The sequence below is a fragment of the Chiloscyllium punctatum genome, chromosome 28 (assembly GCF_047496795.1).
Source record: "Chiloscyllium punctatum isolate Juve2018m chromosome 28, sChiPun1.3, whole genome shotgun sequence".
Classification (NCBI taxonomy): Eukaryota; Metazoa; Chordata; class Chondrichthyes; order Orectolobiformes; family Hemiscylliidae; genus Chiloscyllium; species Chiloscyllium punctatum.
In genome coordinates, this window is record NC_092766.1 from 67,800,313 (window position 1) to 67,812,220 (window position 11,908).

General features: G+C 41.8%; 1 long non-coding RNA gene across 6 annotated transcripts in view; it reads left to right on the forward strand.

Moving 5' to 3' along the window:
• LOC140454083 (uncharacterized) overlaps positions 1-10,861 on the forward strand; it is a 29,511-nt gene extending 18,650 nt beyond the window's left edge. For 4 of the 6 annotated variants that reach the window (XR_011952634.1, XR_011952633.1, XR_011952635.1 and 1 more), the window contains exons 6-7: positions 8,860-8,978; positions 9,286-10,860. This is a non-coding gene — a long non-coding RNA (uncharacterized lncRNA). Of the gene's footprint in view, positions 1-51; positions 170-4,395; positions 4,460-8,859; positions 8,979-9,285 lie in introns of all 6 variants that reach the window. The other 2 variants (XR_011952638.1, XR_011952637.1) reach the window with 2 other exon arrangements.
• The last annotated feature ends 1,047 nt before the right edge of the window (positions 10,862-11,908 follow it).

The window sequence follows — 11,908 nt, forward strand, 5'->3', positions numbered from 1 at the left end:
TAGAATGTGGGGAAATAAATGGTGACATCTTGAAAAATGTTCATATTACAGAGGAGGAGGAGGAGGTGCTCAATGAGTGGCTAAGGAGCTGGTGCAGGGGAAAAGGATTCACGTTTTTTGGATCGTTGTGATCTCCTCTGGAGTAGAGTTGACCTGCATAAGAAGAATGGTTTGTACCTGAATTGGAAGGTGTCTAATATCTAGGCAGGGAGACTTGCTGGTGATACTCGGGAGGCATTAAACCAGTGAGGGAGTGGGTGTAAACCCAAGAAGATGCTGAGAAAAGTGGTATGTCTGAGGCTGGTAGAGCTCAGAAGTCAAATAGTCAAGGCAGGCAAGGGTCAGTATTAATATGATGGGCTGAATGAAGTCGGACTGAGCAGTTGCACTGCATTTACTTCAATGCAAGAGTCCTGACAGGGAAGGCAGATGAGCTCAGGGTATGGTTTTGAACATGGCACTGGGATATTATAGCAATTACAGAGGCACCACTCAGGGATGGATAGGACTGGCAGCTTAATGTTCCAGGGTATAGATGCTATAGGGAGACTAGAAAGGGGACAAGAGAGGGAGTGGCATTTTTGATTTGGGATGGCATTATGTTTTTGCTTAGGGAAGATATTCCTGGGAGTACGCCCAGTGAAGTTATTTAGGTGGAACTGGGAAATAAGAAAGGGATAATCACCTTATTGGGATTTTCTGCAAGGATTTCGTCCGGGTGCTCTGGTTTCCTCCCACAGTCCAAAGATGTGCAGGTTGGGTGGATTGTCCGGGCTGAATTGCCTACAGTGTTCAGGGATGTGCAGGTTGGGTGGATTGTCCAGGTTGAATTGCCCACAGTGTTCAGGGATGTACAGGTTTGGTGGATTATCCAGGCTGAATTGTCCATAGTGTTCAGGGATGTGTAGGTTGGCTGGCCCTGGGAAATGCAATGTTACAGGGGAAGGTTAGGAGGCTCTCCAGGTCAAGATCAATGTGATGGGCTGAATGACCTGCTTCCACACTGTTGGGAGTCTCTGATGATTCTACTAGTTTTAAAATAGTTACAGAAAATAATATACCAGATCTAAACGTTAAGGTTCTGAATTGGACAAAGGCCAATTTTGATGGCACAAGGCAAGAACTTTCATCTGGCCCCTTAAGCCTGCTCTACCATTCAATAAGATCAGGGCTGATCTTTTCATGGCCTCAGCTCCACATTCCTGCTCTCTCACCATAATCCTTAATTCCTTTCCTGTTCACAAAACTACATTTTACCTTAAAGGCATTCAAGTTGATAACGTCAAATGATGCACTCGGCAGGGAATTCCACAGATGCACAACCCTTTAGCTGAAGAAGCTCCTCCTGAACTCAGTCCTAAATCTGCTCCCCCTTATTTTGAGGTAATGCTCTGTAGTTTGACCCGCCCGCAGTGGAAATAGCCTCCCTGCTTCTGTCTTATCTACTCCCTTCATAATTTTATTGTTTCCTCTCCAACCTCCCATTCTTCTAAATTACAATGATTATAGAACCAGTTTTCTCAATCTCTCCACATACACCAACCCTCAACTCCCAACTCAAATTAGTGAACCTCCTCTGTACTCCCTCCAGTGCCAGTACATCCTTGCTAATGCAAGGGGACCAAACCTGTACACAGTACTCCAGGTGTGGCCTCTCCAGCACCCTGTACAGCTGCATCATAACCATCCCTCTAGCAATGAAGGACAATATTCCCTTCACTGCCATAATTACCTGCTGCACCTGCAAACCAACTTCCTGTGATTCATGCACAAGGACACCCAGCTCCCTCTGCACAGCAGCATGCTGCACGTTTTCACCATTTCATCATCAGTTTGCTGTTAGTCCGACCAAAATAGATGACCTCACATATCCCAACACTGAACTCCATCTGCCAGACCCTTACCCACTCACTTAACCTGTGCAGACTGACAGAGGCCTCTGCAGACATTGCTCTACCTCATCTTTGTATCAAATATGAACTCTGACACCGTACACTTGGTCCTCAACTCCAAAACATTTGTGTAAATTGCAAACAGTTGTCGTGCCAACATTAATCCAAACACCCGTTTATTCCCATTCTTTATTTTTTGTTGGTTAACCGATCCAGTATCAATGATAATACATTACCCACAATGCCATGCATTTTTACCTTATTCAGCAGCCTTTTGTTGGCAACGTATCGGATACCTTCTGGAAATCCATGTACACCACATCCACAGAGTCCACCTTGTCCAACGTACTCGTCGTATCCTCAAATAATTCCATTAAATGCGTTAAACGTGACCTGCCTTTCATGAATCCATGCTGTGTCTGCTCAATGAGACAATTTCTACCCAGATATCTCACCACTACTTCCTTGAGAGATTCAAGCATTTTCCCCACTACAGAAGTTAAGCTAACGGGTCCTTTTTGAAAAATAGTAACACCACATTTGCAGCTTCCAGTCTGTCAAAACCATCCCAGAATCCAACAAATGGTAGTAAATTATCACGAGGTCTATTTGTTACTCCCCCCCTCCCCCACCATCTCCTTTAGTCCCTGGGATGCATTCCATCAAAGCCTGGATACCCATCTACCTTTAGGCTGTTATCTTTCCCAACATTTCCTCTTTACTGAGAATGATTGCGTCTGTCTCCTCATCTGCCATTGCCTCCATAGGCCTGCGACAATGAGAGTACACAGACAGTATGTTCCTGTTAAGGTCAAGGCTGGTAGGTGTAAAGAATGCTGCCTGACGAAAGATATTGTGGGCCTGGTCAAGAAAATGAAGGAGGCATATGGCAGGTACAGAGAGCTGTGTTTGTGTAATCCCTAGAGGAGAATAGGGGCAGTAGGAGTATACTCGAGGTAAACCAGGAGGGCAAAAAGGGGACATGAGATAGCTTTAGGAAATAGGCTTAAGGAGAATCCAGAGTGATTGTACAAATACACTAAGAACAAACGAGTAACCAGGCAGATAATAGGTACCCACAAAAATCATCAAGGCTGTCTGTGGAACAGCAGGAGGTGAGAGCGATTCTGTATGAGCGGTGAGATTTTACAAACAAAATGTGCACGTCGGAAAACACAAATTTGAACGTCCCAGTCTCGTGTTTACAGTAAACGTGGAATTGCCTCAGTGTGGCTGCAGGCATGAGTGCGCGCCGCCATCTTTATTCGGGGCAAGAATTCTCTGTACACATGTGGAGCCACCAGTTTTGTAGGGGGCAAGGTGCAGCCAGGCGCATGTGCAGCCTTTCTCTGGTACAGAGTCATTGGGCAGGATTTACACAGACAGAGCACATTCAATCTCAGAGAAATGGATGTTTATTTCTGGATTTTTTTCGTCATTCATTTAAATAATTTGGTATCGTAAATGAGTTTACAGGTCATACAAAATTGGAGGGGTGTGGATAATGAAGAAGGTTACCTCAGATTACAATAAGATATTGATCAGATGGGGTTTAATTTAGGTAAATGTGATGTGCTGCATTTTGGAAAAGCAAATCAGGGCAGGACTTGTACACTGAATGGCAAGGCCCTGAAGACGTTTGCGCAACAAAGAGAGCTTGGACTGCAGGATCATAGTCCTTTCAAGTCAAGTTGCAGGCAGATAGGATGATGAAGAAGGTGTTCAGTATATTTTCCTTTATTGGTTTGAGCATTGAATATAGGATGTGGGAGGTCATGTTGCTGTACAGGACATTCGTTAGGCCACTTTTGGAATATTGTGTGCAATTCCGGCCTGCCTCCTATCAGAAGGGTGCTGTGAAACTTGAAAGGTTTCAAAAAAGACTTACAAGGATGTTGTTCGGGTTGAAGGATTTGAGTTGTAGGGTGAGGCATAAAAGGCAAAGGTGCTCCGGTGTTAGAATCATGAAAGTGTTGGCCCCTTAACAGCGCATCAATGAATATTCATGGGCTATGCATATACCTACGTGAACACAGGCCACTCACAATATGAACACCTATCTCCCTCTCTCTGCCTACATTCCTTGTCTATGTGCCCTTTCCTGCTTCCCTTGTAACATTGTGGGTCTGATTACCCTCCCTGTACTGCAGCTATTCCCCTGTGTTTCTCCGTTTGCCTCAGCTCTCATGGCCCAATTCAGAATGTGGTTAGAATTATCTCCCACTGAGAGTCCCATGTTTATAATTACAGTTAAATAGGGTCCCATGTCATCTTTTAAATACATCAAACCGATTTCATCATCCCCCGTGGTCCTTACATACATCAGGCTTCCTTTCTGTATGATCCTCGATATCACCCTTTTGTCTCTGAGTCACCAAAGTTATTTTAGCCCATTCAGCCTGTCCCCTCCCCAGTGTGTCCCTGTAATATCTGTAAATGCCTGGAGCCACTGATCGGCTGGGCATTGGGGGAACCGACTCTCACCCTCACCCTCTTATTGCAGGGACAGATTCTGCTGTACACGTCAGGGCATCTTGGGCCGAGGGAGGGTCCGTACATCATTTTCGGTGAGACTGTGTACCTCTACAGCCACCCCGACTGTCCCTGAAATTTTGGGATATTATTTGTGTCTTCCACCATGGAGACTGATGCAAAGTACTTATTCAGTTCCTTATCCATTTCTTTGTTCCCCATTACTATTCTTCCAGCCTCAATTTCCAGCAGCACATGTCCATTTTCGCCTCTCTTTTGAACTTTATGTAACTAAAGAAACTCCGGCAATCATGTTTTTAATATTACACACTCGCTTTCTCTCATGATTAACCTTCTTTCTCCTTATGTTTTTTCTTCATTGTTCTCCATTGTTCTTTTTTGGCTTCCCATTTCACTGACATCCCACTGCCCTTTGCCATGTGATATGTTGCTTGTATGCTTTCCCTGACTTCCCGAGTCAGCCATGGTTGCCTCACCCTCCCTGATCCATGCTGCTTTTTCCTCGGGATGAATTTTTACTGTGTCACCCGGACACTCCCAGAATCCCTAGCCATCACTGTTCCACTCTCTTTCCTGCTTGACTCCTCTCTCAGTCAATTCACTCCAGCTTCTCCCTCATGTCTCTGTAGCTGCCTTTATTCAGCTGGAATACAGTTACATCTGATTCCATCTTCTCCCTCTCAAACTGCCGCGTAAATTCTATCATATTATGGTCCCTGCCTCCTCAGTGTTCATTCACGTTAACCTCCCTTATCAAGTCTGCCTCATTGCACAACACTAAATCCAGAATTGCCTGTTCCCTAGTGGGCTCCACTGCAACGTTCTTCAAAAAGCCATGTTGCAGAGATTCCACAAATTCATTTTCTTGCAATCCACTATCATCCTGATTTTCCCAGTCCCCCTGCATATTGAAATCCCCCCGATCACTGTAACCTTACCTTCCTTACATGCTTTTCCTATCTCCTCATGTAACTTATGCCCAAATCCTGACTATTGTTTGGAGCTCTACAGATAACTCCCATTATGTTTTTTTTAACCTTTGCGGTTCCTCATCTCCACCCACACAGATTCTACATCATCTGAGCCAATGTCATTTATTGCTCTTGACTTAATTCCATTTCTTACTGTTCACTAACCCCAGCCTCTCTGCCCACCTGCCTGCCTTTTCATTTGGATGTTCATTCTTGGATATTTAGCTCCCAGAAAGCTTCAGCCTTATCTTTCGCACTGATGTGTTCAGCTCTTCCATCATTGATGATGGGAATATTTGTAGAACCTCCTTTTCCGGTGAGTTGTTCAATTCTCCACCACCATTCTCGACTGGATGTGGAATGAATGTAGAGTTTAGGTCTGATCTGTTGGTTGCTGCATCGCTCAGCTCTATCTGCAGGTGGGACCTGTCTCCAAAAGGACTGTGCTGTGGTAACCGACACTGACATGGACTGTCTCATTTTCTTCTTCAATCCAATCAAGCGAGCTATTGCATTTTATTCCCTCCGTTTTCCGATCTTAATAAATATCCAATCAATTTCAGAGCAAAATGCTTTCAAAATATTGAATCAATTTATTTGTTTAGATACTAGCACTAATTATCAAGTCATTGCCTTGACAATAATTGCATAATAATTTAAATTAGTTTTGCTAACAGGTATATTGTGGTTCATATATCAATTTAATTTATTGACTCTTAGGACAAATAGTATAACATTTTCTTTTTTCAGAATTCTAACAACAATTATTAAGTCATCAGCATTACAATAATTTCACAAAGCTTTAACTTATTCTGGCTAACAATTACAGTGAATTTCATATTTGAAAATAATCTAGTGTTCCCTTGTACTAATACAGTAATTTAAAATCCATTTTCTTTCAGATCATCACACATATAAAAGAATCAATGATTTCTGATACAACACTCGTTGTAAAAATCTGACTTTTTTCTCATTAAGAGTCATCGAGTCATAGAGGCATACAACATGGAAACAGACCCTTCACTCCAACCCATCCATGCCGACCACATTTCCCAACACAATCTAATCCCACCATATCCCTCCAAACGCTTCCTATTCATATACCAATCCAAATGCCTCTTAAATGTTGCAATTGTACCAGCCTTCACCACTTCCTCTGGCAGCTCATTCTATACACTTACGACCCTCTGTGTGAAAAAGTTGCCCTGTAGGTCTCTTTTATATCTTCCCATCTCAACCTAAACCTACCATCTTTAGTTCTAGACTCCCCGACCCCAGAGAAAAGACTTTGCCTACTTACCCTATCCATGCCCCTCAAAATTTTGTAAATCTCTATATGGTCACGCCTCAGCCTCCAATGCTCCAGGGAAAACAGCCCCAGACTGTTCAGCCTTTCCCTGTAGTTCAAATCCTCCAACCCTGGCAACATCCTTGTAAGTCTTTTCTGAACCCTTTCAAGTTTCACAACTTCTTACCGGTAGGTAGGAGGCCAGAATTGCACGAAATATTCCAACAGTGGCCTAACCACTGTCCTGTACAGCCCAAAACATGACCTTCTGACTTCTGTACTCAATACTCTGACCAATAAAGGAAAGCATACCAAACGCCGCCTTCACTATCCTATCTACCTGCGACTTCACTTTCAAGGAGCTATGAACCTGCACTCCAAGGTCTCTTTGTTCAGCAACACTCCCAAGGACCTTACCACTAAGTGTATAAGTCCTGCTAAGATTTGTTTTCCCAAAATGCAGCACCTCGCATTTAACTGAATTAAACTCCATCTGCTACTTCTCAGCCCATTGGTCCATCTGGTCCAGATCCTGTTGTAATGTGAGGTAGCCCTCTTGGCTCTCCAGTGCACCTCCAATTTTGGTGTCATCTGCAAACTTACTAACTATACCTCTTATGCTCGCATCCAAGTCATTTATATAAATGTCAAAATGTAGAGGAACCATCACCGATCCTTGTGGCACTCCACTGGTCACAGACATCCAGTCTGAAAAACAACCCTCCACCACCACCCTCTGTCTTCTACCTTTGAGCCAGTTCTGTATCCAAATGGCTAGTTCTCCCCATATTCCGTGAGATCTAACCTTACTAATTAGTTTCCTATGGGAAGAACGCCTTACTGAAGTCCATATAAATCGCATCTACTGCTCTGCCAAAATCAAACCTCTTTGTTACTTCCTCAAAAAACTCAAGCAAGTTTGTGAGATATGATTTCCCACGCACAAAGCCATGATGACTATCCATAATCAGTGCTTGGCTTTCCAAACACATGTACGTCTGGTCTCTCAGGATTTGCTCCAACAACTTGCCCACCACCGAGGTCAGGCTCACTGGTCTATTGTTCCCTGGCTTGTCCTTACTGCCCTTCTTGCCCTAACGTTGGCACCACATTAGCCAAAGTCCAGTCTTCCGGCGCCTCACCTGTGACTATCGATGATACAAATATCTCAGCAAGAGGCCCAACAATCACTTCTCTAGTTTCCCGCAGAGTTCTCGGGTATACCTCATCAGGTCCTGGGGATTTATCCACCTTTACCCATTTCAAGACATCCAGGGTTTCCTTCTCTGTTATCTGGACATTGTGCAAGATATCACCATCTATTTCCCGACAGTCTATATCCTTTCCATATCCTTTTCCACGTTAAATACTGATGCAAAATACTCATTTAGTATCTCCCCCATTTTCTGCGGCTCCCCACAAAGGCCGCCATTTGAATGACCTCGGTAACTTCAAATTTATTAATTTTGAAAACCTTAATTACTTTTCCCTGCAATAATTCCTGTTTATGTCCACACATAGCTCAGTCAAATAGCAAGGTGAGATTTATCATTATTCTAATGTTCGCTAATAGAGCTTTGAAAATCTATTTGTTGCTAATATGTAATAACTGTTCAGTTCAGTACATAGAACATCGAACAGTCCAACACAGTACAGGACATTTGGTCCATGTGCTAACCTTTTATCCTCTTCTAAGATCAAACTAACCTATATTCCCTTCATTTTGCTATCATTCATTTACGTAGCCATGAGTTACTTAGATACACTTACTGTATCTGACTCTACTACCACTGCTGGGAGTACATTCCGCACACTCATCACTCTGTAATAGGAACCTACCTCTGACATCTCCACTAAGCATGCCTCCATTCACCTTGAAATTATGCCCTCTTATGATAGTCATTTCCACCTGGGAAAAAGAGTCTCTGGTTGTTCACTCGATCTAAGCCTCTCATCACTCTATCTAAGCCTGTCTGTCAAGTTGCCTCTCATCCTTCTTTGCTCCAATGAGAAAAGCCCTCGCTCCTTCAACCTTTCATCAGAAGACGTGCCCTCTACTTCAGGCAGGATCCTGGTAAACCTCCTCTATGAGGGATCTATGGACATGGACTCCAAGATCCCTCTGTTCCTCCACACTGCCAAAAATCCTACATTTCATTCAATAGTCTGCATTCAAATTCAAAATTCTAAAATGAATCTCTTCACACTTTTCCAGGTTGAACTCAATCTCCTACTTCTCAGCTCAGATCAATGTCAATGTCCCGTTGAAATCTTGAAACACAGTTTAAAAGACAAATCAAATGAGTCCTAGATGAGTGTTCGCTACAAATAAAGGTACGTAGAATTCAGGAAGAGCTGACCTATTTGAATGATTAAACAATTCCTTCTAGAAAACACAGTAACTAAATCTTTCTTACAATTCAGTAATCCTGCAACTAGATTATACTTCTCAGTTTACATATCTTAATGAATATCTAATTAATGTCTGTGTAAACTGCTGGAAAATGTTTAATCATTTCATTTGTTAAAACGCCACCGTTAATTATCACATCGCTGTCACAATAAGTGAACTCTATTTTAATTATTGACTGAGGTCAAGTGACCTGTGGCCCGAAATTGAATGTTTGAAATTCACCGACAGCCACAGAAATCTGATCGAAAAGAAACCTGCTCAAATGAAATCAAACAGAGCCAGCATCATTCAGCTCCAGAAAAGAGGTCACAAAAGTTCCGGGGATCCAGTGACAACCAGCCTGAAAGTTGTGTATTCGAGAGGTTGAACCAGATTTTCTGGCATCTTGGCTTCCAGCCAGTTCCTGAGCATAGCACGCCTCTCATTGGAAGGAAAACAGTGAAGGATGTTTGTACCAACCCACTGGATGGATCGAATACAGCTCATGATCATCCTCAAAATTTTGTCACAAGATTATTAATCATTTGCCAAATCATGCAAAATAGCCCAATGCTACTGAAATCAAATTACTCTTAATCACTGCACATAAAACCAAACGATGGTCTTCAAGGTCACCTAATCACTGTTCACTGAATATCTCTTTGTAATAATCTTATTTTTCCCAGGATGAATAACCACAACAAACATCACCATAACACCCCATCCAAAGATATGCAATAGGCACCTTCTTATAATTTACACACATCTTTCTCTGACCAATAATCACCCTTCATCATTAATAGATGAGCAAGCTAATACTGACATTTATTGAGATGAAGAAATTCCTGAATATTACTAATGTTTGTGATAGGTTTCTCGACTATTCATCACAGCAAAAGTGTAATTATGGCTCACTGTATTTGTAGCTGCAAGCATTTGCGCATAACCGATTATACATTTTTTCAGAGAAATTTTGAAAATAATTGTGCGACAAATACTGTTGCCTATTTTTTGCTGTGATACCCACATTCCTTATCTATTTATTCTCTTCCCAACTCTGACTCAAATTTGTAAATATTGATGATATGAAAAATTCCATGAAATTATTCTTTTTGGGAAGAAATGTAAAGCAAGAAATTCTTGAATAACTGAGAATTATGAATGACAAAACAATGATAATTAATAATCACTGAATGTCTAATATGTTTTTTGTCAATCTACCAAAAAAGCAATTTAATCTTCATGTCTCTGATCTCAATAAAAAGTCTAATCAACATTAGAGCAAAATAATTTTAAAATATCGAATCATTTAATTTGCCAGAGTACTAAAATTAATTGTAAATTCATTGTCACTCCATTAACCAGACGGTAATTCAGTTAAATCTTTGTGACAAGCATCGTGAGATTCCCATTTTAGTTTAATATGTTATTTCTTACAATGAAAAATGTAGTCATTCTATCCAGGTTAAAACATCCACAAACCAACCAATGAAACAACCAAGCATTCATAGTAAATATGTTATCTCTTCTTGATGTGAAAACACAAAGTAATCATGGAATTAATATGAAACCTTAAGTCATGTCAGATTGCTATTCTACCCTAATAATTACTGTTCATGTCTACACTTTACACAGTTGCACAGTAAAATCAGATTTCTAACCAATTTAATGTTTGACATTAACTGTTTTTCAGACTAATTGTTGCTTATATCCAATATTTAATAATAGTTCAATCCAGTACATTCATCCCAAAGTGTAGTATCATGTTTCCATACATTGACTTGTGTAAACACATTGCACTGTACAGTTTTGCAATCATAGCAAATGCTGATTTTTATTGTAATAGTGCAATGCTAGATGATTTTTAGTTCAATAATGGAATTCGTGTTGATGTTTATTTTAATCCTGTTTCATTTGCTTTGATTATATTTCAATTCCATACGAACATGCATTTTAATTTAAATGATTAAATTACCTCTGGAGGTAGTATGGGCTGAAGTCAGAAATAGGAAAGGTGCAGTCACCTTGTTGGGTGTTTATTATAGGCCCCCCAATAGCAGCAGAGATGTGGAGAAACAGATTGGGAAACAGATTTTGGAAAGGTGCAGAAGCCACAGGGTCGTAGTCATGGGCGACTTCAACTTCCCAAATATTGATTGGAAGCTCTTTAGATCAAGTAGATTGGATGGGGCGGTGTTTGTGCAGTGTGTCCAGGAAGCTTTTCTAACGCAGTATGTAGATTGTCCAACCAGAGGGGAGGCCATATTGGATTTGGTACTCGGTAACGAACCGGGACAAGTGGTGGGCTTGTTAGTGGGTGAACATTTTGGTGATGGCGACCACAATTCTGTGACTTTCACCTTGGTTATGGAGAGAGATAGGTGCACACAACAAGGAAGTTTCTACAATTGGGGGAAGGGAAATTACGATGCTGTAAGACAGGATTTGAGGAGCATACGTTGGGAGCATAGGCTGTCAGGGAAGGATGTGGTGGAAATGTGGGACTTTTTCAAGGAGCAGATACGACGTGTCCTTGATATGTATGTACCGATCAGGCAGGAAAGAAATGGTCGTGTGAGGGAGCCTTGGTTGACGAGGGAGGTTGAATGTCTAGTAAAGAGGAAGAAGGAGGCTTACATAAGGTTGAGGAAACAAGGTTCAGACAGAGCAGTGGAGGGATACAGGATAGCCAGAAGGGACCTGAAGAAAGGGATTAGGAGAGCTAAGAGAGGGCATGAAAAATCCCTGGCGGATAGGATCAAGGATAACCCCAAGGCATTCTATGCGTATATGAGAAACCTGAGAATGACGAGAACGAGGGTAGGTCCGATCAAGGACAGTGGTGGAAGACTGTGTATTGAGTCGGAAGAGA